Genomic DNA, 8,232 nt, shown 5'->3' on the forward strand with positions numbered 1-8,232 from the left:
TCACGAGGTCGTTGGGAAGGTTATAGAAGGCATTAGATGGAGAGCATCCTGTACACTGGTGGCTCCTTAGTGAATGCTCCGTAAATAGTAGCTGTTATCACTGGTTCTTAATGACACACCTCCACTTTTCTCCAAGCTTATTAGCTTTTCTAAGTAAATTCATCAAAGTATAATTAGCAGAAGCTAGACCTAAAAGTGCGCGCGCGCGCACACACACACACACACACACACACACACACATATCTGCACAGGAGCACACACACAACTCCACACACAGACGCGCGCGCGCTCTTCTTAAAGGAGACGGCTTGTGAAGGGGAGCAGCTACTGTACCGCGCACTGGAAGTAGCCAGACCTCCAGAAGGGCCCTGGGTTGGGACGAGGTCCCTAACATACCCGCCCACCCCCTCATCCCCGAGACTGGAACCCAGCAACCTGGGCGGCTCGATCCTTTCATCTCACCCACCCCCTCCCGAGCATCTAGATACAAGTGCGCCCCTCCCCTGCCGGGGACTGGGTGGGGCTCAGGCTGCAGACCCTGGCTTGGGCTGGGGAGTGGCCCAGGCCTGGTCCCGGAGAACGGCCGGCGTCCTCAATAAAGCGTTCCTGGAAGGTCAGGGGGCGCTGGGAATCAGGGAGCGCCGGAGTCACTGTGCGCTGTTTGGGCGCTCCCGTTGGTTGCCAGGCTGGTCAAGTTTGGGAAGCCTGAGACAGCAAGTCCCGAGCGTCCAAAACTTTGTTGGGGTCCACCGACCGACCCCGTGGCCTGTTGTTTCCCTGAATTTCTTTTACCATCACTACACCCCGCCTTTTCGGGCCAAGGGAGTAGGCACAGGGTTTGGGGGTTGGTGTCTCGTCAAATACAGAAGCTGGAAGAAAATGCTCACTTTCCAAGAATGTTCTATCCGGTGGACGTACGTACACACTGGGACCCAAGAAAGGTGGTCCCGGGTGTTAACGAAACACTGAGCCAGGGAGGGTGGGGACGCTGGAAAGAATCCCCGCTTCAAAAGCGAGGGGAAGGGCTGGGGAAGAAAGGAGGGGGAGCAGCCTGAGGAAAGGCGAGTAAAGCAGCTGGCAAGGGCGGGAGGAAGAGGCTGCGCGCAGACCGAGCGGGGGAGAGGCTGGCGGGAGCGAGGAGAGCTGCAGGCAGGAGAAGGAGGCTGCTGGCAAGCCGCTCAGGAGAGCTGCGGGCAGGGGAACTTCAGAAGAGGTTGCCAAAAAGGACTCGAGCCGCAGCAGTGTGAGGCAGTGGACAGCGGGGGCAGTAACCGCCAGCCCTTGGCAGGTGATGCTTTGGCTGAAAGAGAAAGGGGGAAGGGAAGCAGGCAGGCATCTGTTTGGGGGCCTTGCCAATAAATGTGCTTCTCCTTGGCAGCCAGCAGAGGGGAAGAGGAGCCCATGGGAAAGAAATGCAGGCGAGGTTGAGAATAAAGACTGCTCCAGGTATGACAGCTACCTCGATGAGATGGAAGACAGAATTGACAAGGCAAATTTCATGGATGGGTTGATAAAGCAAGAAATAAAACTGCAAGAGGTCATATTTGGTAAGCAAATGAAAAACGTTGAAAAAACGCTTTGCCAAAAATTGCATTGGACTGTAATAATTTGAATACTAAAGAGAAACACAAAAGAGCTAAGAGAATAGAATTTTGCAGCTAATGCTTTAAAAACGGAAGGAAATATGACCCACCTACTTTGACCGGAGACCTCTCAGGGAGCCTTTCCTGACTGTCTACTCTATGCACAACATGTCCTTTCCACAAAATAAGTTTGAAGACATAAGAAGAAATACCTTATATTGTATATATTAAATTGTATATTCAATTCAATTTTATATTAAAATTTGCAGAATGTTTTCACACATAGTATCTCATTTAATTTTCACAACATTCTTAAGGATTTTGTTTTTGTTTCACAGATGGAGAAATCACGGTATTAAAAGATAACTTTCCAGCAAACATTCAAGTGGCAGAATTCAGACCTGAGTTTTCTGACTCCCAGTTCGGTGCATTTCCTGCTACATGACAGTGACTTTCTATATAGAAATCTGTTCCTCCTCTTAACAGTTTTATAACCCATAGGTTGAGATGACGTACATAAAAAAAAAAAAAAAACCAACAATGATTAGAAGGCAGCATGAAAGCAAGATCATTATATAGAAGTTATACAGTGTTGTGCGCCAAAATAAAGTAACAAAATGTGGTGGAGAGTATTTGTCAATAAATCAACAATCATTTTAATGTATACATTATATTTAGCAAAGTGCAAAATTAGAGAGGGGAGACAAACAAAAAAAGTATACCCTTTTCCTAATCCTTGAGATAGTATTGAAAGGCGGGAGGTTTAAAAAATTTATGCAGGTCGTACATGAAAACAGTTCTAAATGGTGAAATCCTTGCTAAATGAGCCAGAATATTAGCAGACTTTGTCAAGGAAGTAGAATGCAAGTTGAGTGCTGCTGGGTAGCAGCAAAGAGGGATTTCTCACTCCAAGCAACCTGTTTGTCAAAGAAAATACCTGAGCTCAGAACAAAGAGATGTGGAGGATAAGATATGGGGAGGGGCTTGCAATGAAATATTAAGTTAACATTTCATCAAATAGTCAAACAAGGATTGCTAAACCATTTTAGATAGGAATAGGTACAAGAAAGATTATCTTCAGAATTATGCATAGGATTGGAGATGGGGAGAAACTGGGTGCAAAGAAGTACTGGTTTAAAAAGGTTGTAGTCCAGCTGTGAAACAATAAGGGCCATATTAGTGAGGTCTCCTTGAAGAGTTATGCTTTTGAGGAGCCAAGAAACAAGGAAACAAGAGTAGGGAATCATAAATTCGAAAGATAATCTCAAATGAATGATTAGTAATAATGATAAATTTTTACAGACATTATTAAATTCTTTGGTGGGCATTCAATGAGCAATGAATGAATTAATGTGTGTTCAAGGTTCTAGAAATACTAACAGAAATAAAATAAATAAAATACTGAGACCAACATGTAATAATTATGGCAATGTTGTAAGAACTCAGGTAATTACATATGTGAGACACTACAGAACAGGGTGGAAGATGGTAGTTGATTTTCCTTGAGGTCCTTGGAGAAAGCATTACAAAAGTGCTGGTTTTCAAAAGGTATCTTGAAGAAAGAGTAGAATTTAACCAGTCAGATAAGGAAGGGTATTTCAGACTTGTGTGCAATGATGGAGTAAACATTACAAGATGAATCTGAAGAACTACAAATGGTTTGTCAGGGCTGGAGACCAAGCCGTGTGTAAAGCAAGGTCAAGGGCACAGGTTGCAGAGATCATATCAGGGAAAGTCCTGTGTGCCATTTCAGGCTTAGACTTTTTACCCTAAAAGAATTCTTAGGAGGAGATAATTGAATTTTCACTACATTTGTTGTATGTTTTCTACCTCTGTGGAAACAGTCGCCTTTTAGAAGTTCTTATATCTTTTACTTCAAATGTTCTATTAAGCATTTAATATCTACTATCTTTGTAGACCTTGTATCTGTGTTAGTCTAATAAGCCTGATGAAACCGTTCCCCATATGGACTCATCTGGGTACCGGTGGAAATGTAATCACTTTCCTTGTCAGGTAAATTTGTTATTCCATCTTTCATTTGTAATGTAGGCTTATCTTTTAAGAGTCAGAATTATGAAGACATTCCTACTCTCATATCTTAGTAGTGCTAGCTTCTTAGTTGGTGGTCTTCTTGGAGAAGAACTTGTTTTTCTATCCTCAGTAAGTTAACATATAGAATATCATTCTTCCCTTCAGAGTGTTAATTGAATCTGTCCTCACAACTCTTGGCCCTTGCTGTGTGTGCTTTCTATCACATACTTCCTTTCTTCTCACAATTTCACAAAACTAATGAACAATCTCAGAATTACATGTGAATGGAGAACAGAGAATCCAAAAGAAATCAAAAGAAAATGAGTAAGAAAGGCAAAGAAAAATACCAATTGCCCCCAGCGAAGGTTAATAGCACTTCAATAAAACATTACTAGTGAGAGAAGGGGTCTGAAGAAGTGAATGATATATACGACTCCCGAGAGGCAAATGACAGATACTTCTAAGTGAGCAGTGGAGTGGCATGCTGAGAAGTGTGAATGATTACAACTACCTAAAGTAACATTAGAGGTGAAGAATATAACCATCATGGAACCTAATTTCTTAATGAACTAGAGCCTTAGAAATAAGTTCTACAGCTGGAAAGTTACATAAACTTGTTCATTCCTCTATCATTTCAATTTATGTGCTTTCTTCTCTATTTGCAGCCATTGAACCTGCCGCATTTTGTTTTGTTTTAATTCAGAGAATATTGAATTCGTGCTGAGCTATAGGTGTTCTCTCATGCATCTGTTATTAGCAGGGGCATGCCTGTGTCGAACAGTCACCTACAGCCTTATCATTTAAGGTGTGCTCCCCGGTGGAACCTCAAGGTCTGAGAGCTTGTTGGAAAGGCTGACTCTGCTACGCTGAGATCCCCCTGTGATACATACACAGGGTGAAGTTGAAAAGTTCCCAGCTATTATCACTTCCCCTGTAGACAGTAGGATTTTTTTTTTCCGTTTCCTCCGTTGACTTAGGCTCTCCTTTAACTACGAGTTTCTCTTTGGTTTTCTGCTCATTTGTTCATTCTTTCCTCCACTGAACATTAACCACTGTAAAATACCAAGTGATTGAGATTGTAAAAAAGATAAATGTGAAAGTTAAGAGAGACCACCTCAGTTTGGTTAGGGTCTAAGACAGATAAGAATGAAGTCTTGGATTTTAAGGTTGTTTTCACTTGGATTTACATAAATAAAGAGCTAGCAGCACAGAACTTAGAGATAAGACTTAGGAATAGGTGAGTGAGTGGAAATGGCCTCCAGTGCCTCCCCATTTCTTCATCAGGCAGTACCTGAAGTTTGGAGGTCCAAGATGGCTGGGAAGTATGAGGAACTCACCAGATGAGAGAAGGAAAAAAAAACCTGAGCATACAGCCTTTCATACCCCTAGGCTAGGGTGATGGGGGAGCCTTGTCTGTGGCCATTGTTGGGTCCATCACCCTGTAAGGCCATTCCTTCAGCACCACAACTACTGTGTTCTTCCCAGTGACCCTGGCGTGCTGTTGCACAGAGTTTAACTCCGTTCTCTCGCTCTACCATCTTCCTCAGATTCTTCTTCGCTGTTAAGTTTTATCTGTTACTTCTACCCTAGTGATTTTCACATTTCTAGCCTTAAGCCCAGTCCTGTGGTCTAGAATTCATAGGATTGCTTTCACCAAATCTCAGTCTGTCCCCAAGCCACCTTATCACCTTTTGTTAGGTGGGGTATCCCTTAGTTCCCACATTTCAATCTGGGCCCACTTGTTCATCTGGACCCATGTTCTCACTAAACCTGGAACACCACTAATACTAATTTATGCTCTGTGTTGAATCAGTCGCTGTTGCTGTCATGTCTTTCTGTCCAACAGCACTTTGATTCATTCCCTCACCTACACTTGTAGTTTATCACTGTCCCTTATAAATTCATATCTGTCGTCTCATCACTAACCACTGCAGTAGCCTCCCATATGTTGTGCGTACATTTATTCTTTTTTGTCTCCAATTGCCCTGACACCGCCCGCGTGTCAGGAGCCACGGCGTGATTTGGGAGAAGGACGAGGCACAGACAGGTTAGCTGTGAAAGAAAGCGTGGGTGTGGGGGACGACCGCAAAGAGTGTGACTGCCCCGAACAGCTGCAACTTCGTGTATTTATTGGCGGTAAACAATCAAAGACAATCAAGGGGAGTCTCGTGATCCTAGTGAATAGTAGTACATCACAGGGAAGGTCATGGGAGTAGATGATGTAACATTCAGCAAGTGAGGCCTATTCTTAACGTGTTTCTATGGACCCCGTGGGCTATTGTTAAGAGCAATCAGGTTTCGTTGGGGCGGCGTTCCACCCTTCAGCAGACCAGGCGTGCCTGGCTGCTCTTTTCTGAGGGGATTTCAGGATGGGCAGCGTTCCACACTGAGCAAGCCGGGCGTTCTCAACTGCTCATGCTCTGACGTTCACGCTAGAGCCTACAGGGTCACAAACGTGTTTTCCTATTATATCCTTAGCATAAGCTCTCGGCCAGGGGCTGCTGCATTCAATTATTCTCCATGCCAGTCCATTGAAGCATTCCCCTTCTACTATTCTTACATATCATGTTCAGCCTAGACATGGCATGAATAAGTTGGAAAGAAATTTTTTTAAGTTCTCTCCTTTAAATTCCTTGTCCTTCAGAAGAGATTGAGGCTCAATAAAGAGATTGAAGTTAAATAAGTCCTGTGAGTAGCTGGCAAAGGAAACAACACATATGTTCTGATTGATAGCTGGACTGCTTCTCTAAAAGAAAAAGATTCATTGTAAACTACGTTAGACATGCAGGAAAACACCACGAACAAACACCCCAGGTTAAGACATAGTTTCATTGCTGTTTCACCCAGGCCATATAAATAATTGCAGTAGACTAAAATTGGATAGTAGATAAAATTGGATCTGATGAAAAAGCACATATTATTCTATAGGTGGCTGGTAAAATGGAGAAGAGGAAGGGTGCCTCGGTGGCTCAGTCAGTTAAGCGCCCAACTCTTGGTTCTGGCTCAGGTCTTGATCTCAGGGTCCTGGGATTGAGCCCCATGTCAGGCTCCTCACTCAGTTTTCTCTCTCTCTTACTGTCCCTCCTCCTACCCCATGTTCACGCTCCCTCCCCCCCCCAATAAATAAATAAATCTTTTTTTTTAAATGGAGAAAAGTAATTGAGGATAACTTTAGACACTGCATAGCTTTAGGAAAATCATATTTCTAAATTTCATTTTCTTCATCTGTAAAATGGGATGTCATACTCTCTGGCAGTTGTGAAGATTAAATGAGATATTATGTGTAGAAGCTTTCTATAAATTTTGAAATGCTAAGCAACAGAAGGAATTATCACAGCATGTGACTATGTCATGCTATACATACAGAAAGCAGACTGTAAAGATTCATTGGGACTGTAGTTAACAAAGGAAGTTAAAACAAGTTAGAAATGTTCAGAGTGAAGACACTATGAGAACATTCCTAATGGTTATATTAGAGAGTAACATGTGCTGTGCGCTTAACTGGTATTAATAGAAATGATAAAGGTTTTCATTTCTTAGCAAAAGAAAAGGAACTATAGAATGGCAGTCTTTAACATTGTTATCAAAATATAATTAGCCCCTTTTGAACTATTACATCGTATATTAAATGTACTTTTCATTAGTTCATGGGCAAAGAAAAGAAAATGGAAAACAGTGGAAATTAGATTGGCATCCGTAAAAGCCATAAGATCGTAATAAAAATGTATGATATAGAAGTGAATATTTTATATTAAATTAGAGGTATTGAATTGGAATTTAAATTTATGGAGTTCAGAAAATCTTTTATGAGCTAATTTCCTACAGTAATGAGAAACTAAACATCTAAGTTGAAATGTCCTTTTCTACATATAAGAACAAAAATAAAAGTGAATTAACCCACATCATCACTATAGTTATAATTAGAGGAAAGACAGTAATAGAAAGATGAGAAAAGATGTTGAATAATCTTAGTTCTAGCGTACCTAGTGCTTCCATTGTATGTTTCATGATTTTGAAATGATTTACCCTCATTCCCTTAATTCTAGAATAGGCAGAATCGTTTATATGTTGCTTATAATTAACAAACTTAATATGATAATGAACTTGGTTGTCTACCACAGCTTTTACTATCTGACTCACTATTTCCCTCTTCACTGAAGAGAAGAGCATTCTAATGGTCTGGTAGTCTAATAGGGTAGTTACTATTCATACACATTTATAAAATCCTTGCCCCCAAGAGATTCATTTTCCCTATAATGCATGTTAGATGTTGTCATTGTTTTATTAATATCATTAAGATATCTGATTCCATTTTTGTTGGAATAGTGTTTCTAGGCAAGGCCAAAAAGAAGTGACTCATTTATTGCAAATTATTAAGTAATCAATATCTGGAAATCTGGAGACTTATAAGAATTTATTTCTTCTTTGAAAAATTAGCTACAGTCATTTCAAATGAGCTAAGACTTACAGAATTTGTAGGTATATAATAAAAATGTAAGCAGTGTGGTTTAAATGTGTGAGCATAAGTCAATGTCAATAATTCATAATTCGATACTACAGTTAGTAATTAGTTTTTTTGTGAAATATGTGCCTATTCTCTATAAGATTAAAACTTATT

Source organism: Ursus maritimus, unplaced genomic scaffold (assembly GCF_017311325.1).
Source record: "Ursus maritimus isolate PB19 unplaced genomic scaffold, ASM1731132v1 scaffold_9, whole genome shotgun sequence".
NCBI classification, from domain to species: domain Eukaryota; kingdom Metazoa; phylum Chordata; class Mammalia; order Carnivora; family Ursidae; genus Ursus; species Ursus maritimus.